Source organism: Phoca vitulina, unplaced genomic scaffold (assembly GCF_004348235.1).
Source record: "Phoca vitulina isolate PV1807 unplaced genomic scaffold, GSC_HSeal_1.0 scaffold25, whole genome shotgun sequence".
Lineage (NCBI taxonomy): Eukaryota > Metazoa > Chordata > Mammalia > Carnivora > Phocidae > Phoca > Phoca vitulina.
In genome coordinates this window covers 194,569-220,845 of record NW_022589728.1, presented here as the reverse complement: position 1 = coordinate 220,845, position 26,277 = coordinate 194,569, and the positions used below count along the sequence as shown (strand labels likewise).

Sequence of the window (26,277 nt, the reverse complement as noted above, 5' to 3'; positions counted from 1 at the left end):
TTCTCAATGGGGAAAAACTGAGAGCTTTCCCCCTAAGGTCAGGAACACGGCAGGGATGTCCACTATCACCACTGCTATTCAACGTAGTATTAGAAGTCCTAGCCACAGCAAACAGACAACAAAAAGAAATAAAAGGCATCCAAATCGGCAAAGAAGAAGTCAAACTCTCACTCTTTGCAGATGATATGATACTTTATGTGGAAAACCCAAAAGACTCCACCCCAAAACTGCTAGAACTCATACAGGAATTCAGTAAAGTGGCAGGATATAAAATCAATGGCATTCCTATACACCAACAACAAGACAGAAGAAAGAGAAATTAAGGAGTCGATCCCATTTACAATTGCACCCAAAACCAGAAGATACCTAGGAATAAACCTAACCAAAGAGGCAAAGAATCTGTACTCAGAAAACTATAAAATACTCAAGAAGGAAACTGAGGAAGACACAAAGAAATGGAAAAACGTTCCATGCTCATGGATTGGAAGAACAAATATTGTGAAGCTGTCAATGCTACCTAGAGCAATCTACACATTCAATGCAATCCCTATCAAAATACCATCCACTGTTTTCAAAGAAATGGAACAAATAATCCTAAAATTTGTATGGAACCAGAAAAGACCGCAAATAGCCAGAGGAATGTTGAAAAAGAAAAGCAAAGCTGGCAGCATCACAATTCTGGACTTCAAGCTCTATTACAAAGCTGTCATCATCAAGACAGTATGGTTCTGGCACAAAAACAGACATATAGATCAATGGAACAGAAGAGAGAGCCCAGAAATGGACCCTCAACTCTATGGTCAACTAATCTTCGACAAAGCAGGAAAGAACGTCCAATGGAAAAAAGTCTCTTCAACAAATGGTGTTGGGAAAATTGGACAGCCACATGCAGAAGAATGAAACTGGACCATTTCCTTACACCACACACAAAAATAGACTCAAAATGTTTGAAAGACTTCAATGTGAGACAGGATTCCATCAAAATCCTTGAGGAGAACACAGGCAGCAACCTCTTTGACCTCAGCTGCAGCAACTTCTCCCTCCCAAAGGCAAGGGAAGCAAGGGCAAAAATGAACTACTGGGACCTCATTAAGATAAAATCTTTTGCACAGCAAAAGCAACAGTCAACAAAACCAAAAGACAACTGACAAAATGGGAGAAGATATTTGCAAATGGCATATCAGATAAAGGGCTAGTATCCAAAATCTATAAAGAACTTCTTAAACTCAACACCCAAAGAACAAATGATCCAATCAAGAAATGGGCAGAAGACATGAACAGATGTTTTTCCAAAGAAGACATCCAAACGGCCAACAGACACGTGAAAAAGTGCTCAACATCGCTCGGCATCAGGGAAATCCAAATCAAAACCCCAATGAGGTATCACCTCACACCAGTCAGAATAGCTAAAATTAACAAGTCAGGAAAGGACAGATGTTGGCGGGGATGCAGAGAAAGGGGAACCCTCCTACACTGTTGGTGGGAATGCAAGCTGGTGCAGCCACTCTGGAAAACAATATGGAGGTTCCTCAGAAAGTTGAAAATAGAGCTACCATACGATCCAGCAATTGAACTACTGGGTATTTACCCCAAAGATACAAATGTAGGGATCCGAAGGGGTATGTGCACCCTGATGTTTATAGCAGCAATGTCCACAATAGCCAAACTGTGGAAAGAGCCAAGATGTCCATCGACAGATGAATGGATAAAGAAGAAGTGGTATATATATACAATGGAATATTATGCAGCCATCAAAAGGAATGAAATCTTGCCATTTGCAGTGACGTGGATGGAACTGGAGGGTATTACGCTGAGTGAAATATATCAATCAGAGAAAGACATGTATCATATGACATCACTGATATGAGGAATTCTTAATCTCAGGAAACAAACTGAGGGTTGCTGGAGTGGTGGGGGGTGGGAGGGATGGGGTGGCTGGGTGATAGACATTGGGGAGGGTATGTGCTATGGTGAGCGCTGTGAATTGTGCAAGACCGTTGAATCACAGATCTGTACCTCTGAAGCAAATAATACATTATATGTTAAAAAAAAAAAGAAGAAGAAGAACATAGCAGGAGGGTAAGAATGAAGGGGGGGAAATCAGAGAGGTAGATGAACCATGAGAGACGATGGACTCTGAAAAACGAACTGAGGGTTCTGGAGGGGAGGGGTGTGGGGGGATGGGTTAGCCTGGTGATGGGTATTAAAGAGGGCACATTCTGCATGGAGCACTGGGTGTTATACACAAATAATGAATTATGGAACACTACATCAAAAACTAATGATGTAATGTGTGGTGACTAACATAACAATAATAATAAAAAAAGAACTAGAAAGAAAACATAAGGGAAATCAAAACTACTGTCAGAAGAATGAGAATGAGAACACAACTTTCCAAAATATATGGAATGCAGTGGAAGCAGAGCTCACAGGAAAATTTACAGATGCAAATGGCAAGATTAAAAAGGAAGATCCCCCTTGTTTGAGGAAAACGGCTGCATCCTCGAGACGGACTGGGAAGCAAGGGTTTTGGGTGAATGTGGTAACCTGCCTCTAGACTTCCAGCCTCCAGGGACGCCTGGGTGGCTCAGATGGTTAAGCATCTGCCTTCAGCTCAGGTCATGATCCCAGGGTCCTGGGATCGAGCCCCACATCGGGCTCTGCTCAGCAGGGAGCCTGCTTCTCCCTCTCCCTCTGCCTGCCTGTCTGCCTACTTGTTATCTCTCTGTCAAATAAAATCTTTAAAAAAAAAAAAAAGAAAGATCCCAAATCAACAACCTAACTATACACCTTAAGTAATGGCGGGGGGCGGAGGGGGGCAAATTAATCCAAAGGCTAGCATAGCAAAGGAAATAATAAAAATTACAGCAGAGATAAACAGACAAGAGAAAATCAGCCAAAATAACGGTTCTAGGAAAAGATCAACAAAGGAAAAACCTTTATCTAGATTGATGAAGAAAAGAAGATAGAATATTAGATAAGTTGCTCAAATAGGAAATCAAAGTAGGGACATTACTGCCAAACTTACAGAAATGAAAAGGATAAGAGAACCATATTGTGGAGTTATTCTTAGAAAATGTATTTTGTAAACCCTAAGAGGTGATTGTGGAAGCAGCTGAAAAGTCAGCAGTGTTCCTGATCTTAGGCTATTGAGCGTAATGGCCTGGTATGAACAGGATCCCATGATCCCCTGGGGCAGGGCATAGGTTTAGAGCTATAAAAGAATGTAACTCTCAATCCCCCTTCCTGCACTTGGCGATTGCTAGCACAAACAATGCGCTCCTCCCTTATTCCATGACTGTCTCCCTGCATGCCGGCGTGTAAGGGAGGGTGCAAGCCTGCTTTACGGCTCCAAGAGAGTTGCCATCCCTTTGTACTCCTTTCCCATGCTTTGGTGCATCTGTCCTTGCTTTTCTGATAAATAAAAGCTATGTGCAGAATTTAGCTGCTGCTGCTCTCCCTTATAGAGGCAGCCCTGCAGGGCCACTCAGATTGGTGTCTGAGAACTTTATTTTGGTGTATGACAACACCATATGAACGACTGTTTGACAAAAATTAGATAACCTAGATGAAGTGGACAAATTCCTGGAAACATAAAAACCACCAAAATTGACTAATAAATTAAAAATTTGAATAGACGTATAACAAGAAATTAAATAATCAAAAACTTCCCAGCAAAAAAAAAGTGTAGGACCAGATGGCTTCAATGGTGAATCTCATCAAAAACTTGAAGAACTGGGCGCCTGGGTGGCTCAGTCGTTAAGCGTCTGCCTTCGGCTCAGGTCATGATCCCAGGGTCCTGGGATCGAGTCCTGCAGCGGGCTCCCTGCTTGGCAGGAAGCCTGCTTCTCCCTCTCCCACTCCCCCTGCTTGTGTTCTTGCTCTCGCTAACTCTCTCTCTGTCAAATAAATAAATAAAATCTTTTAAAAAAATTTAAAAAAATAAAATAAAATAAATAAAATAAATAAAAACTTAAAGAATTAATAAGAACAATTCATCTCAAATTCTTCCAAAAAATACGAGGAGGTAATACTTTCTCTGAGACCAGCATACTCTGATAAACATACCACAAGCACCCCCCAACTAAACCTTAAGACATATACAGAACACTCTACCCTACAAGAGCATAATACAAATTTTTCTCAACTGCTCATGGAACACTTTCTAGGATAAGTAAATCATATAAACATATCACAAAAGAGCCACAGAACAATATCCCTTATAAATAGATTTATTTTAAATCTGCAATAAAGACTAGCAAACAAAATCCAGCAACATTTTAAAAGAATTCTATACCATGATCAAGATTTATCCTGGACACATATGGGTAGTTCAATATATCAAAATCAATCAGTGTAACATACCATATTAATAGAACAAAGGGGAAAAGATAATCTCTACTAATGCAAAAAAAATTTGACAAAATCCAATGCCCTTTCATGAGGAGAGGAAGATGGTAGCGGAATGGGAGGACCTAAGGCTCACCTCCTCCCACAAACACAAATAGATAATGATCAAATCATCCTAAATGCCCCAGAAATCATCCTGAAGACTGACAAAACAAACTTCACAAAGGGAGAAAAGAGGCCACATCCAAGAAGGTAGGAAAGGCAGAGACATGGTTTAGGGGAGAAACGGATTAATCATGGGTGCTACAGAGGTGAGGGAATTGTGGTCATGGAGAAGGGTGTGAGAGGCAAGAGCACAAAAGGAAACACATAGGAGAATGTTTCCCCAAAGCCACTGGCTTGGAAAACGAGAGGAGCTGAATTCTTTGAGTTCCTGTGACCAGCAGGAATTAAACCCTAGAGTTTTAAAGGTCAATGGGCTTGGATGGGATAGAACCCTGAGGGCACTGTGCTGCTCCTGGAGAGAAGGCAGGCAAAAAACCCAGGGGCAGACAGCATGCAAACAAGGATCTGAAGAATACCTGGGGCACACAATAGGGATATTACTCTTCTCAGAGTATGTCCCTGAGAGGCAGTGTTCATGGAGACACCCCTCTCGGAACAAAGGAGATGGCCGGCACCATTTCCCACCCCTCCCTCCCTGTTCCTCAACATAAACATATGGCCACTGTGGGAAACAGCACAGTACTGACAACTGCTGCCTAATTTGCATACACCATGCCCCAATGCCCCAACCCCTGCACTCTGGTGGTACTGCCCTTCTCCATCAAGCTTGCCTCAGTCCCAGCACAGTGGGCTCCTCCCCCAGAAGACCAGCACAAACCTATGCCCACACTAGATCATCCGACCAGAGAGTTCTACAGGACCTCAGTTCTGCTGGAAGTGGTTTCAGGTCTCATTTCACAAGGAGACCAGAGCACACCTAGTTAAAACTCACCACATTCGGGCCAGGAACCAAACACAGTCCACAGCAGGCAAAGCGTCTCTGCAGATGACTAGCCTAAAGGATAAAACAGCCAAAACTCAAATGCAGAGCACAAACAGTGCACACACTGGAGATACTCTGAAGCACTAGGCCCTGGGCACTACATGACCTCTTCTTCATAAAGCCATTACTTTCAGGAGCAGGAAATATAACTCTTTTTTCTAACACAGAGAAGGCAGAGACCTAGACAAAATGCAAAGATGGAGGAATTTATCCCAAATGAAAGAACAAGATAAGGCCACAACCAGAGATCTAAGAGGAACAGATATAAGTAATGTGTGTGACGGCTAATTTAAAACAACAATCATAATGATATTCACTGGGCTTAATAAAAGAATAAGAGACATCGGTGAGACCATTACCAAAGAGATAAAAGAATTAAAAAAGAATCAATCAGAGATGAAGAGTGCAATAAGTGAGATTGGAAAACAGGCTTGATGCAATGAACAGCAGGCTGGAAGAAACAGGGGAATGAATTAGTGAACTAAAAGACAAAATAATGGAGTGTAATGAAACTAAACAAAAGAGAGAGGGAAGCATTATGCAACATAAGAAAAGACCTAAAGAACTCAAGGACTCCATCAAACGTAATAAAAATGTTATTACGTTTTGGGGGTGCCTGGGTGGCTCAGTTGTTAAGCATCTGCCTTCGGCTCAGGTTATGATCCCAGGGTCCTGGGATCGAGCCCCGCATCAGGCTCCCTGCTCAGCAGGAAGCCTGCTTCTCCCTCTCCCACTCCCCCTGCTTGTGTTCCCTCTCTCGCTGTGTGTCTCTCTCTGTAAAATAAATAAATTCTTTAAAAAACAAACGAACAAAAAAAACATAATAACATTTGTATTATAGGAGTCCCAGAAGAAGAAAAGTCAGAAAAAGGGGTTGAAATTTTATTTCAAGAAATAATAGCAGAAAAGTTTCCTGATCTGCCAAAGGAAACAGACATCTAGATCCAGGAGACACATCAAAATCAACAAAAGCAGGCCAACATCAAGACAGATTGTAATTAAATTTGCAAAATATAATGATAAAGAAAAAAATCATGGAAGTGGCAAGACAAAAGAACTCCTCAACATACAGGGGAAAAGCCATAAGGCTAGCTGAAGATATCTCAACAGAAATTCCACAAGCCAGAAAAGAGTGGCACGATATATTAAAAGTGCTAAATGGGAAAAATCTGTAGCCAAGAGTTCCCCCAACAAACAAAAACTAATAGAGTTCCTGACCACTAAATCAGCCCTGAAAGAAATATTAAAGAGGGAACTCTTGGAGGGGAAAGGAGACACCAAAAGTGACAAAGACAAGAAAGGATCAGAGAAAATCTCCAGAAACAACAATACAACTAATATAACACAGTACTACATACATATCCATCAGTAATTACCCTGAATGAAAATGAACTGTGTTCCAGTCAAAAGATACAGGGTATCAGAATGGATAAAAAAATAAGACCCACCTATATGCTGCCAACAAAAGACTCATTTTAGACCTAAAGTCACGTGCAGATTGAATGTAAGGGGATGGAGAAACTTTAATTATGCAAATGGATGTCAAAAGAATACCAGAGTGGCAATACTTATATCAGACAAATTAGATTTTAAAACAAAGACTGTAACGGGTGTGCCTTCGCCTCTTCTTGCGCTCTCATGATAATGGTGGGCGCCATCTGCTGAAGTGGATGCCAATTACCACTACCGGCACAGGGAATGTCTCCCTGCCTGCCCCACTTCCTCTTGCCACCAGTACTCGAGCTCACCAGCATGTCCATGGTGCCTCCCAATCGCTCACAAAACAGCTGGCCCTGGGGGTCAACCAGTTCAGCAACAAGTACATCCAGCAGACCAAGCCCCTCACCACTGAGGGTACCATTAACCTGTAGCCTCTTACAAATTATACTTTTGGTACAAAAGAGCACCTCTATAAGAAGGACAGCTCTGTTGCAGCCAGATTTCAGCACACGAGGGAGGAATCTGATAAAACTGGATTGAGAAGGACTGCAGAAGGGGTTCTTATTGTACATGAGCACCAGCTACCACATGGGTTACTGCTACAGCTGGGGACAATTTTCTTCAAATGACCTGGTGGCTAACCGAGGAGAAGATGAAGTTGAAGGACTAAAACACTTAATGACAGAGAAACTGGGTCGTCAAGATGGAGTCCTACAAGACTGGGTCATTGATGACTGCATTGGTAACTGTTGGAGACAAAATTTCTAATCTCCTCGGTATCCATATATTCCTGCACATATTACAAAACTTAAGGAACATAAGAAGTGTTTTAGGTTCAACATCAAGAGAAAGCCTTGCTTGCAGTCCCTAAAAATTACAAGCTTGTAGATGCACCATTGTTTGAATTGTATGACAATGCACTAGGATATGAACCCATCATTTCTATTCTCCCTCAGCTTCTGAATAGGTTCAATTTTATATACAATTGAATTCCTGCACAGTGGAGAAGTAAAAGAAGCTGTCTCTGTGAGCACAGCTATACACAGTGTAGAATAAACACGGTAGAAAGTTGTTTTGTTTATCTCTTTCACAATCCCTAAATTGTTACCTATTTTCTTTTGTTTGACTAGTAAAGTTAACATGAAGAACTGGATAGTGATGTAAACAAATGTGATAATGTTTAATTTACTTTTGGTTCTACTCATACTTTCTTGCAAAACATTAAGCAATATGAATTTCTTCCTATGTGTATTTTTTTTCACATTAAACTTGTAAAATTCTTTAAAATAAATAAAAATAAAAATAAATTTTAAAAGGATTATAACAAGACAAAAGAAAGGCACTACCTAATCATAAAAGGGACAATTCAACAAGAAGATATAACAATTGCAAGTATTTATACACTCTAAGTTGGAGCACCCAAATATATAAAACAATAAAAAACATAAATTAATCAAGAAGAGTCCCTTATGGCAGAGAGTTCCAAGATGGCAGAGTAGTAAGAGAACCCTGAACTTGCCTCGTTCTTCGAATACAATCGGATCAACCAACTATTCTGAACAACTAGGAAGAGGATCGCAATCTGCACAGTTGGAGTGACGGAATTTGGCAGAAGCAAGGCTCGGAGCCAAGAACTGGGGAATTAGGAAGCCACATGGCTGGGAAGGAAAGGGAGCCCGGTTCACAGAGCAAGGCAGGAAGAGGGAGAAAGTTGGAAAGATTGCAGCGGTTTGTGACTGTACAATAAGCCATGGCAAGTGGATCTCTGGGTTGCTCAGGGAGAGATTGCTCCCCTTCCTGGAGAGCATTTGGAGGAGCATACTTGTCCTCCCTAGTGACAAAGGGACAGCCGGCGAGCCATTGAGTGGCGCTCAGTACAGGGTCAGAGGGGCGCGCAAATGCAGAAAACCTCTTAACTTTTCGGGAGCCACAAAAGACTTAAACCTCTGTGCTCCCACTGATCGGCAGCTTTTCTAGGATGGACAGAGCAGAACCGAGACTTTACTGATCGTGGGTAACCTGGTGGCTGCATTTTGCTGTCTGCCACACTAGATTCGAGCATCCGCAACAGCTTTCCTGGGACAAAGGGGAGTAGAGGACTGAGTCAAGTGCAGATGGCTGATAACTTGGCTCCAGCTTCTCGCTATACATCACAATAAACTCTGGCCTCTGCAGGCATACCGTGCAATGGCTTTTAGGGAACAGGACGGTGCTGGGCAAGCCCCAGCCTCCCCACCAGGGGAAAGGGGAGTGGGCATACATATTACCTGGCCCTTTGGAGTTCTGAATCCCAGCCACTGGCCAGAGATAAAATACAGGAGATCTGTGGCCCTGGGCATGCTGAGGACCCGGACACAGACAGGTTGGGGCAGGGAACTGAGATTGCTCACTTTTCTAAGAGGGCCATAGGAGATTGCTCACTTTTCTAAGAGGGCCTCCTGAGCAGCAGCTGCCAGGAGTTCTGCTCCACAGCGACAAGAGGGTGATGTGACACCATATTCTACCTCTTCCACCACCCCTCCCTCATCTCGCCCACGAGCACAGACTACAGAGAGAAACAGAGCACCTCCAGTGGAGGCTGGAGTCCCCTACACTAAACCCCACCCCCCTGACCTGACAGGAGCATCATTATAATGGCAAGTCAGCTTGTGAACCAGCACAGCAGACCTCTCCCTCAGAAGACCAACACAAATCTCTACATCTACTAAGTCTACTGATTAAAGAAAGTTTCGAAACATCAGCTTCCAGATTAACTTCACAAACAAATCAAAGCACAGCTACTTAAGGAACAAACACTCCAACACTACAAGCAAGGATTCTGCTCAGTGGGGAATCTGTTTCTCCCTCTCACTCTCCCTCTATGTACTCTCTCTCGGGTTAATCAAAAAAACCTAAAAAAAAAAAAAAAAAAAAAAAAGAATTATCCACCATGACCAAGTGGGATTTATTCCTGAGCTACAAGTGGGGTTCAACATTCCCAAATCAATCAATGTGATACATCACATTAATAAATGAAAGGACAAGAACCATATGATCCTCTCGATGCAGAAAAAGCATCTGACAAAATATAGCATCCTTTCTTGATAAAACTCACCACAATGCAGGGATAGAGGGAGCATATCTCAATATCATAAAAGCCATGTATGAAAAGCCTTCAGTGAATATCATTCTCAATGGGGAAAAACTGAAAGCATTTCCTCAAGGTCAGGAACAGGACAGGGATGTCCACTCTCACCACTGTTGTACAACATAGTACTAGAAGTCCTAGACTCATCAAGCAGACAACAAAAAGAAACAAAAGGCATTCAAATTGGCAAAGAAGAAGTCAAATCTCACTCTTCACAGAAGACATGATGCTTTATGTGGGAAACCCAAAAATTGCTAGAACAGGAATTCAGCAAAGTGGCAGGATATAAAAACAATGCACAGAAATCACTTGCATTTCTATACACTAGCAATGAGACAAAAGAAAGAGAAATTAAGGGACGCCTGGGTGGCTCAGTTGGTTGAGCGACTGCCTTCGGCTCAGGTCATGGTCCTGGAGTCCCAGGATCGAGTCCCGCATCGGGCTCCCTGCTCAGCAGGGAGTCTGCTTCTCCCTCTGACCCTCCCCCCTCTCATGCTCTGTCTCTCTCTCTCATTCTCTCTCAAATAAATAAATAAAATCTTTAAAAAAAAAAAAAAAAAAAAAAGAAAGAGAAATTAAGGAATCGATCCCATTTACAATTGCACCAAAAACCGTAAGATACCTAGGAATAAACCTTACCAAAGAGGCAAAGGATCTGTACTCTAGAAATTACAGAACACTTATGAGAGAAATTGAAGAAGACACAAAGAAATAGAAAAACATTCCATGCTCATGGATTGGAAGAACAAATATTGTTAAAATGTCTTTACTACCCAATCCAATCTACACAGTCTATGCAATACCTATCAAAATACCATCAACTTTTTTTCATGGAGCTGGAAAAACCTAAAATTTGTATGGAACCAGGAAAGACCCCAAATAGCCAGAGGAATGTTGAAAAAGAAAACAAAAGCTCATGGCATCACAATGCCAGACTTCAAACTATATTACAAAGCTGTAATCATCAAGACAGTATGATACTGACACAAAAACAGACACATAGATCAATGGAACAGAACAGAGAACACAGAAATGAACCCTCAATTCTATGGTCAACTAATCTTTGACAAAGCAGAAAGAATATCCAATGGAAAAAAGGAAAGTCTCTTCAACAAATGGTGCTGGGAAAACTGGAGAGCAACATGTAGAAGAATGAAACTGGACCGTTTTCTTACAGCATTCCAAAAAAAATACTCAAAATGGATGAAAGACCTAAATGTGAGACAGGAATCCATCAAAATCCTAGGGTAGAATACAGGAAGCAACATCTTCATCTTCAGCCACAGCAACTTCTTGCTAGACATGTCTCCAAAGGCAAAGGAAACAAAAGCAAATATGAACAATTTGGACTTCACCAGGATAAAAAGCTTTTCCACAGCAAAGGAAACAGTCAACAAAACTAAAAGGCAACCTGGGATGCCTAGGTGGCTCAGTCATTAAGCGTCTGCTTTCAGCTCAGGTCATGATCCCAGGGTCCTGGGCTCCCTGCTCAGCAAGGAGCCTGCTTCTCCCTCTACCTGCCACTCCCCCTGCTTGTGCTCTCTCTCTCTGTCTGGCAAATAAATAAACAATAAAATCTTAAAAAAAAAACAAAAAACCTAAATGGCAACCTATGGAATGGTAGAAGATATTGGCAAATGCCTTATCAGATAAAGAGTTAGTATCCAGGATCTATAACTTATCAAACTCAACACCCAAAAGACAAATAATCCAGTCAGGAAATGGGCAGAAAACATGAATAGACATTTCTCCAAAGAAGACATACAAATGCCCAACAGACACATGAAAAAATGCTCCACATCACTTGGCATCAGGGAAATCCAAATCAAAACCACAATGAGACCACCTCACACCAGTCAGAATGGTTAAAATTAACAAGTCAGGAAACAGCAAATGTTGGTTACAATGCAGAGAAAGGGGAACCTTCCCCATACACTGTTGGTGGGAATGCAAGCTGGTACAGCCACTCTGGAAAACAGTATGGAGGTTCCTCAAAAAGTTAAAAATAGAGCTACCCTATGACCCAGTAATTGCACTACTAGGTATTTACCCAAAGGATGCAAATGTAATGACCTGAAGGGGCACCTGCACCCCAATGTTTATAGCAGCAATATCCACAATAGCCAAAGTATGGAAAAAACCCAGATGTCCATCGACAGATGAATTGATAAAGAAGATGTGGGGGCGTCTGGGTGGCTCAGTCGTTAAGTGTCTGCCTTCAGCTCAGGTCATGATCCCTGGGTCCTGGGATCGAGCCCCACATCGGGCTCCCTGCTCGGCCGGAAGCCTGCTTCTCCCACTCCCACTCCCCCTGCTTGTGTTCCCTCTCTCGCTGTGTCTCTCTCTGTCAAATAAATAAATAAAATCTTAAAAAAAAAAAAAGAAGAAAGAAAGATGTGGCGTGTGTGTGTGTATACATATATATAATGGAATATTACTCAGCCATGGATGAAATCTTACTGTTTACATCAACGTGGATGGAACTAGAGGGTATTATGCTAAGTACAATAAGTCAGAGAAAGAAAATTATATGATTTCACTCACGTGGAACATAAGAAACAAAACAGAAGACCATAGGGTAAGGGAAGAAAAAATAAGACGAAATCAGGAAGACAAACCTTAAGAGATTCTTACCTATAGGAAACAAACTGATGATTGCTATAGGGTAGGTAGGTTGGTCAATGGGTAACTGGGTGATGGGAATAAGGGCACATGACATAATGAGCACTGGGTGTTATATGCACCTGATGAATAACTGAGCTCTACCTCTGAAACTAAGGACACACTCTATGTTCATCAGTTGAATTTAAATTTAAAAAAAAGAAATTAATCAATAATAATACAGTAGTAGTAAAAGACTTTAACACTCCATTCACATCAATGGACAGATGTTCTAAACAGAAAAATCAACAAAGAAACGATGGCTTTGAATGACACTCTGGACCAGATGGACTTAACAGATACTCAGAACATTCTATCCTAAAACAGCAGAATACACATTCTTTTCAAGTGCACATGGAACATTCTCCAGAACAGTTCACATATTAGGTCACAGAACAGGCCTCAACAAATATGAAAAAACTGAAGTCATACCATGCATTTTTCTGACCACAACATTACAAAACTAGAAATCAACCACAAGAAAAAATTTGGAAAGACCACAAACACAGGGAAGTTGAAGAATATGCTACTAAACAATGAATGGGTCAACCAGGAAATCAAAAAAGAAATAAAATACATGGAAACAAATGAAAATGAAAACACTACAGTCCAAAACCTTTGGGATGAAGCTAACACGGACCTACGAGGGAAGTATATCAATACAGGCCTACTACAGAAAGCAACAAAAATCTCAAATACACTAACTAACCTTACACCTAGTGGAGCTCAGAAAAGAACAACAAATACAGCCTAAAGCCAGTAGAAGGAAAGAAATAATGAACATTACAGCAGAAATAAATGGTATAGAAACTTAAAAAAAACCCACAAAAACAAAAACAAAAAACCACACACAAAAAAAACAAAAAACAATAGAGATCAATGAAAACAGGAGCAGGTCCTTTGAAAAAAAATCAATAAAATTGATAAACCCCTCACCAAACTTATTAAAAAGAGAAAGGACCCAAATAAATCACAAGTGAAAGGGGAGAATTAACAACCAACACCACGGATATACAATTATAAGAAAAACTATATGCCAACAAATTGGACAACCTAGAAGAAATGGATATATTCCTAGAAACATATAAACTACCAAAACTGAAAGAGGAAGAAATAGAAAACATAAACAGACAGATAACCAGCAAAGAAACTGGGTCAATAATCGAAAATTCCCCAAAAAGCGTAAGTCCATGACAGACTGCTTCACAGGCAAATTCTACCAAACATTTAAAGAAGAATTAATACCTATTCTTCTCAAACTATTCTACAAAAATAGAAAAGGAAAACTTCCAAATTCATTCTATGAGGCCAGCATTATCCTGATACCAGAACAAATAAAAACACCACTAAAAAACAGAACGACAGGCCAATATCTCTGATGAACATAGATGCAAAACTTTTCAACAAAATACTAGCAAACCTAATCCAACAATATATTAAACAACAACAACAACATTCACCACAATCAAAAGGAATTTATTCCTGGATTGCAAGTGTGGTTCAATATTTGAAAATCAATTAATGTGATACACCACATTAATAAAAGAAAGGACAAGAACTGAAAAGACATTTGACAAAGTATACATCCATTTATGATAAAAACCCTCAACAAAAAACCTCAAAGTAGGTTTAGAGGGAACATACCTCAACATAATAAAGCCACCTATGAACAACCCACAGTGCACACCATCCCCTATGGGGAAAAACAGATTTTTCTGCTAAGGTCAGGAAAAAGGACAAAGATGTCCACTCTCACCACTCTTACTCAACATAGTACTGGAAGTCATAGCCACAGCAACCAGACAACAGAAAGAAATAAAAGGCACCTAAATTGGCAAGGAAGAAGTCAAACTTTCATTATTTGCAGCTGACATGATACTCTCTATAGAAAACCCAAAATATTCCACCCAAAAAATGGCTAGAACTGATTTATTAATTTAGTAAAGTCACAAGATACAAAATCAACACACAGGAATCTGTTGCATTTCTATATACCAATAAAGCAGCAGAAGAAATGGAAATTAAGGAATCAATCCCATTTACAGTTGTACCAAAAACAATAACTTACCTGAGAACAAACCTAATCAAAAAGGTAAAAGACCTGTACTCTGAAAACTATAAAACACAGATGAAAGAAATTGAAGATGACACAATGAAATGGAAAACATTCCATGCTCATGGATTGGAAGAACAAATATTGTTAAAATGTCTATACTACCCAAAGGAATCTACACATTCAATGTAATCCCTATCAAAATACACCAGCATTTTTACAGAGCTAGAACAGCAATCCTAAAACTTGAATGGAACCACAAAAGACCCCAAATAGCCAAAGCAATCTTGAAAAAGCAAAAGCAAACCTGGAGGCATCACGATTCCAGACTTCAAGTTATATTACAAAGCTGCAGTAATCTAAACAGTATGGTACTGGCACAAAAACAAGACACATAGATCAACAAAATTAAAACCCAGAAATGAACCCACAACTATATGGTCAATTAATCTTCAACAAAGCAGGAAAAAATAGCCAATGGGAAAAAGTCTCTTTAACAAATGGTATTGGGAAAACTGGACACCAACATGCAAAAGAATGAAACTGGACCACTTTTCTACACCATACACAAAAATAAACTCAAAATGGATGAAAGACCTAACTGTGAGACCTGAAACCATTAAAGTTTTAGAAGAGAATATAGGCTATAACTTCTTTGACATAGGCAATAGCAACTTTTTTTCTAGATACATCTCTCCTGAGGCAAGGGAAACAAAAGCAAAAACTTCTGCACAGGGAAGAAAACAATCAACAAAACTAAAAGGCAACCTACGGAATGGGAGAAGATATTTGCAAAAATAGCCCCATAATCTGATGAAGAGTTAGTATCCAAAACATAGAAAGGACTTCTAAAACTCAACACCCAAAACACAAATAATCCAGTTAAGAAATGGGCAGAAGACATGAATACGTTTTTTCAAAAGAAGACAATGAGATGGCCAACAGACACATGGTAAGATGCTCAACATCATCAGGGAAATGCAAATCAAAGCTACAATAAGAGATCACCTCATACCTGTCAGGATGGCTAAAATCAAAAACACAAACAACAGGTGTTGGTGAGGATGTAGAGAAAGGGGAACCCTCTTAAACACTGGCGCAGCCCCTTTGGAAAACTGTATGGAGGTTCCTCAAAAAGTTAAAAATAGAGCTACCCTACGACCCAGCAATTGCACTACTGGGTATCTACCCCAAAGATACAAATGTAGTGATCCAAAGGGGCACCTTCACCCCAATGTTTATAGCAGCATTATCAACAATAGCCAAACAATGAAAAGAGCCCAAATGTCCACTGACTGATGAACGATAAAGAAGATGGGGTGTATATGTGTATACACACACACACACACACACACACAATAGAATATTACTGTCTTAAAAAAGAATTAAATCTCGCTATTTGCAACAACATGGTTGGAGCTAGAAGAGTATTTGCTAATCAAAGTAAGACAGAGATAGACAAATACCATATGATTTCATTCACTTGTGAAATTTAAGAAACAAATGAGCCAAGGGGCAAAGAGAGAGAGAGAGGCAAACCAAGAAGAAGACTCCTAACTATAAAGAACAAATTTATAGTTACCAGAATGGAGGTAGGTGGTGAGACAGGTTAAATAGGTGATGGGTACTAAGGAGTGCACTTGCTGTGATGAGCACAGGGTGATGTACGGAATGTTGAATTACTATACTGTACACCTGAAAATAATAGTACACCGTATTTTAACTTACTGGAATTAAAATAAAACTTTACCAAAAAATCCAACCCCTTTTCATGATAAAAACACTCAACAACTAGGAATATAAATGAACTTCATTAACATCACAAAGGGATTCTACAGGGGGCGGGGGCACAGCTATCATCATACTCAAGGGTGAAAGACAAAAGTTTTCCCCCTAAGATCAGAAAAAAAGAAGGATGCCTGCTTTCACTAGTTGTATTAAACACTATACTGGATGTTCTACCTAGAGCAATTAGGCAATAAAAAGAAATAAAAGGCATGAAAATTCAAAAAGAATATTATCTATTTCTGCAGACGACAGGATCTTATACATATGTGTGTGTATATATATATATATATGACTCTAATGACCCCCCCCACACACAAACTATTAGAGCTAGTAAATTCAGCAAAGTTGTAAAATACCCAAGATAAACATATAAAAATCAGTTGTATTTCTACACACCAGCAATGAACAATCCAAAAAGAAAATTAAGAAAACAATTCCATTTACACTAACTAGCATCAAGAGAGTAAGATATTTAGGCCAACATTTAACCAAGGAAGTCAAACACTTGTACATAGAAAATGAAAAATCACTGCTAAAATAAAGAATAAATGGTGGGGCGCCTGGGTGGCTCAGTTGGTTAAGCGACTGCCTTCGGCTCAGGTCATGATCCTGGAGTCCCTGGATCAAGTCCCGCATCGGGCTCCCTGCTCGGCAGGGAGTCTGCTTCTCCGTCTGACCCTCCCCCTTCTCATGTGCTCTCTCTCATTCTCTCTCTCTCAAATAAATAAATAAAATCTTTAAAAAAAAAAGAATAAATGGAAGGACATCCTATGTTCAAGGATGGGAGGATCTGAACTTGTTAAGATTGCAATACGACTCCAAAGCTATCTACAGATTCCATTCAATCCCTATCAAGTCCCTATCAAAATCCCAATAACCTTTTTTTTTTTTTTTTTTTGCAGAAATGGAAAAGGTGATCCTGAAATTCATATAAAGTTTAAGGAGCCCTGCACACCAAAGTCAATCTTGAAAAGAAGAGTAAAGTTGAAGAACTCATATTCTAATTTCAATACTTACTACAAAGCTACATTAATCAAAGGAATGTGATGCTGTCATTAACAATAGACCCATTCCATGGAACAGAATTCACAGTCCCCGAGAAACCATAAATCTATGGCCAAATGACTTTTGACAGGTCAAAAGATGACTTTCCTCAATGTAAGAAAAACAGTCACTTCAACAATGATTCTGGGACAACTGGATGCCACATGCAAAAGAATAAAGCTGGACCCCCTACCCTCACAACATACACAAAAATTAATTCAAAATGGAGCAAAGACCTTAATGTAATAGCTAAAACTCTACAACCCGTAGAAGGAAACAGGAGTAAATCTTCATAGCCTGAGTTAAACAATGGTTTCATAGATATGACACAAAAGGACAAGTGACAAAAAACAGATAAACTTCATCAAAACGTAAAACTTAAGAGTTTCAAAGCAAGTATGAAGAAAGTATAAAGACAATACAAATAATGGGAGAAAATACTGGAAAATCATATATCCAATAAGGGTCTAGTATCCAGAATATATTAATAGCTCCTACAACTCAACAACTCAGTTTAAAAATAGGTAAAAAATTGATGGACATTTCTCCTAAAGCACACCAATAATCATATGAAAACATGCTCAACCTCATTAATCACTTGGGAAATAAAAATCAAAATTATAATAGGAGATATTAACTCACACCCATTAGGTAACTATCAAAAAATATTAAAGATATTGGCAAAGATATTAAAAAAATAGAACCCTTGTGCATTGCTGATGAAAATACAAAATGATGCAGTAGCTGTGGAAACCAGAGCAGTGGGACCTCAAAAAATTAAACAGAGCTACCAAAGGATTCAGCAATTCTACTTCTGAGCAATTCCACTTCTATCCCAAATAAAAAGTGGACACTCAGACAGATATTTATATACCAATGTTCTTAACAGCTTTATTCACAATTAGCTAAAAGGTGGAAAACAATTCAAATGTCCATGGACGGGTGAATGCATCAATAAAATATAGCATAGACATATACTGGAATATTACTTAGCTTCACAATGAAATGAAATTCTGACACATTGTTGGTTAGCAACCTCAGGAGTTCTCTGGATGGAATTTGAAACTGGCCCCCATAAGGGAGAAATAAGCATACCACTTCAGATTGGTTAAGTGATGGTTTTAATAAGCAGAGGAACTTACATACAGTGCTTCTCTTGGGTGACCACAAGATGAACAGATCTCTGCCTCCACCTACCAGAATCTTAAAAGTTTATATAGAGGGTTGAGTCATAGATATAGTCAGGGTTGAGTCATATAACAGGGTTGAGTCATATATATAGTCCATATGGTCTCAATAACACATTACTTACTCAAGGCTATATCCTTGAAGAAGCTCCCCATATGGAAACAGTGCGCAGAACATACATTCCAAGTGAAAACAGGTAAGGAGACTCTAATTGCCCAAGTCCAGATCACAGGTAAATCAATGTCATATCTCCTCAATGATCCTACTCTAAAATTCCACCTCTCATGAGCAGCTCTTACAATCTTACATTCCCCCTCTTTTCCAGTGTGCCCTGAATGGTCAACAAGGGATTTCACTAGCAGGGAGCTACCTGGCTGCACTGGGGGCAGATACCACAGCAACATTACACATTAAGATAAAGATTCCCAAAATAAGTAACAATATTTTCCATCAAGAGCCCCATAATCCAAACCACTGACTTAAATAAGTCCCCTAGGCTGAGATCAGATGACTCAGAGTGCTTACTTATGTCCTCATGTGTTTTAATAAAGATGATGTATTAGCAGACTCATCAGGTATGAACACACATCTTTCTGCTTGGATAATGGCAGAGAGTGCCTCCTTGCAAAGTAGTAGTAACACCCAATGCCATCCTATTTTGGAGGACGGCTTTTCTCATTAGAGACATTTCAGTGTTCAGTATGGATAGCTTCGTCAGCTATAATTATAGGCTTGCTGGGTGAATTTAGTAAGGGCTTCTGGGTGCTATAATGTCCTCCAGGCCAATGAAGAGAACAAAAGACCACCCAAATGATCGTACTCACAGAAAACAGAATGCACCATCTGGGTAAGTTACTTTGCACCCCTAAGTCAGAGGAAATTACTTCACACCCCTAGGTGAGACAGAGCTCTTGAAAGCACTATAGGCAGTATGTACAATACCCACTTGGTACAGTTCTTGGATACTTTCTCCTACTTCCTTATGCACCCCCAAACACACAAATTTATATTGTTTGACAGTTACCAGTCTTCAAGGATAGGGAGTAGACTTAATGGTTTCCAGTTGCCATTTCCCATCAGCACTGGTGTGATTATTCTAAACTGGAGACAGAATTCGCTGAGAGGTCTGCAGTCTGATTTTGCACAATGTCAATACCTAATATGGACTCTGGTGTTGGAGAGGTGGATACCTCACATTCTCATGGGGGATTATGCCCTATTTGCAGTATCAAAGGTACTTTCCTTCCCATAACCATTTGTTCTCTGTAACCACTGATGGCACTAAGGGGACCAGAACTTCTGAGGGTTAGCATATATTAAAAGTACATTTGACTGCAATATCAACCACAGCAATCACCTTTTATTTATTTCTAGGGAACCAGCAAATAGTGAGCTCAATCTGGAACCCCCAACCTCTTCCAGTGGCCCCCATCCCAGAGGCAATCTTAGCCTACACCCTATAATCAGGATGTGCCCTCCTAGCTTTGCAAAGTGGCACACTAAGGTCTCCAACTTATTATCCTGCTCTCCCACCTTGTTTGTTAGCACCAAAGGACCTGTGTATCCTTCTCTAATCTCAGCTCTGCTTCCAAATTTCCAACTTGAACTTCAGCCTCTAGATGGACAATGTTGGCCAGCCAAACTGTCCACACTAGAGGCCAGCCCACTGCAGTAGCCATTCATGTCCCTTCTTTGCCCTGGTGTGCTATGAGCAGTTCCTCAAACAGACACATTAAACCAGCCAGAGTTTTTAGGGCATCCCCGTACTCATGCAGTGGTCCACAAGCATCTAACATACAGACCACCATGCCTCCCCACGTAGAGGTGACAGCCAACCCGGGATTTCTCCCACGAATGCCTCTTTCCTAAGACCCATTTCTTTCATCTCCTAGCTGGCTCACCAATTGTTGGTTAGTAACTTTGAGAGTTCCCTAGTTGAAATTTAAAACTGGTGCCCATACAAAGAGAGCAAGGAAAGAATGAAGAAAGAGGCAGACCACTCCAGAGTGGCAGGTGTTAGTTTTAATAAGGGAACTTACAAACAAAGCTAATCTTAGGTGGCCACAAGACAAGTAGATCTCTGCATCCACCTGCCAGAATCTTAAAGAGTTTATATAGAGGCCTTAAAGCAGTTCAGACATATATACACATCCATAGAGTATAAATAAAACATTACTCTCTCAAGGCTGTATCCCTGAAATAGATCCCTGTATAGGAATGGGTGAGCTAAACATAGATTGCAAGGACAGAGAAGGGTGTTAAGAAGCCTCCCATTGCCTGAGTTCAGCTTGCAGATTAACCAGTGGTCATCTCCTCTTGATGACCTCCTCCAACACATATGCTACAACATGAATAAATCTTGAAAATCTTATGCTCAGTGAAATAAGCCAGACACAAAAGGTCAAATATTGAATGATTCCACTTACATGAGGTACGCAGAATAGGCAAATTCATAGTGACAGAAAGTAGAACAGAGGTTACCAAGGGGCTTACTGGAGGGGTAATAGGGAAATTATTATTTAATGGATACAGAGATTTTATTTAGGGTGATGAAAAAGTCCAGAAATGGATAATAGAGACTGTTGAAAATAAAACACTATGAATGTATAATGCTACTGAATTGTACATTTAGGAATAGTTAAAATGGTAACTTGTGTATCATGTATATTTTACTACAACTTAAAAAAAGAAACAGAAAATAACAAGTGTTGGTGAGCATATGGAAAAATGAAATCCTCATGCATTGCTGGTGGGAATTAATGGTGCAGCTGCTGTGGAAAAAAGTTTAGTGGTTCCCTGAAAATTAAACATAGAATTACCATATGACCCAGCAATTCCATCCCTAGCCAAAAGAACTGAAAACAGGTGTTCAAATAAAAACTTATACAGGAATGTACACTACAGTACTATTTACAATAGCCAAAAGGTGGAAACCTCAATGTCCATCAACACATGAATAAATAAAATGTGCTACTGTAATACCGTTATTGATAATAAATATATATTTGGCCATTTACATGATCAAAATACATTTCACATATATATTTGGTCTTTGTCCACAGTTCCTGGCTCAGAGCTCCCAAACCCTTTGGAATTTCTTGAACAATAAGAGTGATGATACCATCTTTTATCATAATATTTGGTCTCTTGTCCTCAGTTCCTGAAAACCCTTTAGAGCCATAGAGGTGAAATGGGTATCTTGTTATGCCTACCAAGACCCTCTCCATCACAACTGGATTTATGTTAATAAGGTGACTTTTGGAAAGCACCTAAGGATGAGGGACTGGTTGCCAGGCGAACCAACCATGATTAAGGAGTTAGAACTTTCGGTCCCACTCCCCAATTTTTAGAAAGGGGCAAGGGGTTAGAGGCTGAATCAATCACGTCTATGTAATGAAGACTTCATAAAAACCCAAAAGGAGGGTGTATGAAGAGCTTTCAGGTTGGTGAATGAGAACACTTCCATGTGCCACCATGCAGGGAGTCCCAAACTTCATGAGGACAGAAGCTCCTTTGTTTGGGAACTCACCCTTTCTCTTCATCTGGCTGTTGAGTCTATCCTTTAATATCCTTGGTAATAAATCAGTAATCTAGTAAGTGAATGGGTTTCCTCAGTTCTCTAAGCCTCTCTAGCAAATTAATCAAATTTAAGGAGGGGGTTGTGAGAACCTGTAATTTATAGCCAGTTGGTCAGAAGTGTCAGCAAGCTTTCTTGCTCAACTATAGATTCCAACAGATAAAACCACAAATAGACAAGACTGCTTAACTCATGCTCTAACTGAAATCCATTGTGCTTATTTATCATACTTTCTTGAGGCATCAACAAAGATGTTTGACAAAGACCAGAACATTCCAACTGCCAGGCCAGAAAAGCCCTGATAGCAACAGAATGCCTATAAGACTACATCCCACATGTCCCTTTCCCTACCCATGATCATGAGCTAAACACATACCAACCCCTATCCGTGATCACTCTACCTGCTCTCTTGCACTTACCCCTCTGAACCTCTCCCTATAAAGCTCTAGGTATCTATCTTGCCAGTGGAGAGGCCAGTTGTTAAGGATTAAGCCTGCCACCTCCCCTCACTGCCAACACCTTAAATAAGTGTCTCCCTTTCTTGAGCTTGTTCACAGCAACAGTGTTGGCAAACTCAACCAGGAGCTATGCTTTCAATTTGTCCAGCCCCTCAGGGATTCCCCAGGATGGAGCAACTGGCCACAGCAGCACACAAGGGCTTCCTAAGTTGGTGGCTATGACCAATCGATAACAGAAGCACAGGTAACAACCTGGGCTTGCGATGACATCTGAAGTAGAAGGCAGTCTTATGGGACTTGGCCCTTAACCTGTGGAATCTGATGTTATCTCTGGGTAGACAATGTCAGAATTAAGTTGAATTGTAGAACACTCAGTGGGTGTCAGATTATTGCTTGTTGGTGTGGGCAAACCTCCCAACCTACACACTGGAATTGTATCAAAAGCCTTTAGGCATAAACATACAACGGATAAATGAAAATACAGTTAACCCTTAAACAACATGGGTTTGAACAACACAGTTCTTCTTACAAATTTTTTTCAATTAAGTATCTTGGAAAAAATTTTTGGAGATTTTTTAACAAACTCACAGATGAAACACAAAGCCTAGGAATACTGCAAAACATTTTTACAAATTAGCTAATATTATTATAAGAATACAGTATATAATACATACAATATACAAAATGTGTTTCTACAATTTATGTTATCGGTAAGGCCATCTTCCAGTCAACAGCTGTTACTAGAAGTTAAATTTCTGGGGGGTCAAAAGTTAAATTTGAATTTTCAACTAAGTGGGGAAGGGAGTTAGCACCCCAACCACCCCCACTGTTCAAGAGTTAACATGCTGGTACATGCTTTAAAACATTGTATTAGGTGAAAGAAGTCAAAAAGCCACACATACTGCATCATTCTATTTATATGAAATATCCAGAACAAGTAAACAGAGACAGAAAGGTAGTCAGTGGCTGCCAGTGATTGGGACAGGGGAGGGACCGTTAGTTTCTACGTAATTAAGGGGCTTATTTTGGGGATGATAAAAAAAGTTTTAGAACTAGATAAAGGCAATGGTTGCACAACACTGTAAATATACTAAATGCCATTGAATTGTACACTTTAAAATGGTTAATTTTATGGTATGTGAAAAGCTCCATTTGAAAAAATATGAGATGTTTGATTTTTAAGACTCTACTTACTTGAGAGAGAGTGAAAGAGGGAGAGAGAGCACAGAGGGAGTCAGAGAAAGAGAAGCAGACTCCCTGCTGAGCAGAAATCCTGGATCGTGAACTGATTCGAAGGCAGACGTTTAACCAACTGAGCCACCCAAGCTCCTCAAGATGTTTGATATTCATTGAAGAAATCTTAAAATTGAAATAATGTGATAAACCATCATTTGAATGGGGAAACTGCCTCAGAAATTTCATGGCATATGCTTCTATTCAAGCGGGAATGAACACATAATTCCTTTCTCACTGAAATTCAGAGATAATTGTTTAGATGACTTTTTTTTAAGTTTAGAATTCTCTTTGGTTTTTTCTTTTTCTTTTTTTTATTACGTTCAGTTAGCCAACATATAGTACATCATTAATTTCTGATGTAGTGTTCAACAATTCATTAGTTGAATATAACACTCACTGCTCATCACAACACATGCCCTCCTTAATACCCGTCACCTGTTACCTCATCCCCCCACCACCCTCCCTTCTGTAACCCAGTTTGTTTCCGGGAGTCCATGGTCTCTCATGGTTCGCCTCCCCCTCTGATATCCCCGCCTTCAGTTTTCCCTTCCCTCCCCTAATGTCCTCTGTGCTATTCATTATGTTCCACATATGAGTGAAACCAAATGATAATTGTCTTTCTCTGCTTGACTTATTTCACTTAGCATAATCCCCTCCAGTTCCATCCATGCTGATACAAATGGTAGGTATTCATCCTTTCTGATGGCTGAGTAATATTCCATTGTATATATGAACCACATCTTCTTTATCCATTCATCTGCTGAAGGACATCTCAGCTCCTTCCATAGTTTGGCTATTGTGGACATTGATACTATGAACATTGGGGTGCATGTGCCCCTTCTTTTCACTATATCTCTATCTATGGAACAAATATCCAGTAGTGCAATTGCTGAGTCATAGGGTAGCTCTATTTTTAAGGTCTTAAGGAACCTCCCTCCATACTGTTTTCCAGAGTGGCTGTACCAGCTTGCATTCCCACCAACAGTGTAAGAGGGTTTCCCTTTCTCCACACCCTCGCCAACATTTGTTCTTTCCTGTCTTGTTAATTTTGGCCATTCTGAATGATGTAAGGTGGTATCTCATTGTGGTTTTGATTTCTATTTCCCTGATGGCTAGTGATGTTGAACATTTTTTTCATGTGTCTGTTAGCCATTTGTATGTCTTCTTTGGAGAAGTGTCTGTTCATGTCTCCTATCCATTTCTTGACTGGATTATTTCTTTTTTGGGTGTTGAGTTTGAGATCTTTATAGACCTTGGATGCCAGCCCGTTATCTATAATGTATTTTGCAAATATTATCTCCCATTCCGTGGGTAGCCTCTTAGTTTTGTTAACTGTTTCCTTTGCTGTGCAAAGCCTTTTATCTTGATGAAGTCCCAAAAGTTCATTTTTGCTTTTGTTTCCCTTGCCTTTAGAGACATGTCTTGAAAGAAGTTGCTGTGGCCGATGTCAAAGAGGTTACTGCCTGTGTTCTCCTCTAGGATTCTGATGGATTCCTATCTCACATTGAGCTCTTTCATTCATTTTGAGTTTATCTTTGTGTATAGTATAAAAAAAATGGTCCACCTCCATTCTTCTGCATGTGGCTGTCCAATTTTCCCAGCACCATTTACTGAAGAGACTGTCTTTTTTCCACCGGATATGCTTTCCTGCTTTGTGGAAGATTAGTTGACCATAGAGTTGAGGGTCCATTTCTGGGGTCTCTATTCTGTTCCATTGATTTATGTGTCTGTTTCTGTGCCAATACCATGCTGTCTTGATGATCACAGCTTTGTAATACAGCGTGAAGTCAGGCATCGTGATTCCCCCAGCTTTGGTTTTCTTTTTCATCATTCCCCTGGTGATTCAGGGTCTTTTCTGGTTCCATACAAATTTTATGACTGTTGGTTCTAGCTCTGTGAGAAATGTCAATGGTATTTTGACAGGGATTGCTTTGAAAGTGGTACATTGCTCTGGGCAGCATAGACATTTTCACAATGTTTACTCTTCCAATCCATGAGCATGGATTGTTCTCTTTCAGTCTTCCTCAGTTTCTTTCTTAAGTGTTTTGTAGTTTCTACAGTATAAATCCTTTACCCCTTTGGTTAGATTTATTCCTAGGTATCTTATGGTTTTTGGTACTATTGTAAATGGATTCGATTCCTTAATTCTCTTTTTTCAGTTACATTGTTAGTGCATAGAAATGCAACTGATTTCTGTGCATCGATTTTGTATCCTGCCACCTTGCTGAATTGCTGTATGAGTTCTAGTAATTTAGGGGTGGAGCCTTTTGGGTTTCCACATAAAATATCATGTCATCTGCGAAGAGT

The 26,277-nt window shown here is 39.9% G+C and overlaps 1 protein-coding gene and 1 pseudogene across 3 annotated transcripts in view; one reads left to right on the top strand and one right to left on the bottom strand.

The window, feature by feature from the left end:
• SPIDR (scaffold protein involved in DNA repair) overlaps nt 1-26,277 on the bottom strand; it is a 562,488-nt gene that overhangs the window by 486,249 nt on the left and 49,962 nt on the right. The gene's annotated exons all lie outside the window — the stretch shown is intronic.
• On the top strand, nt 6,983-8,032 carry LOC116643129 (annotated as a pseudogene).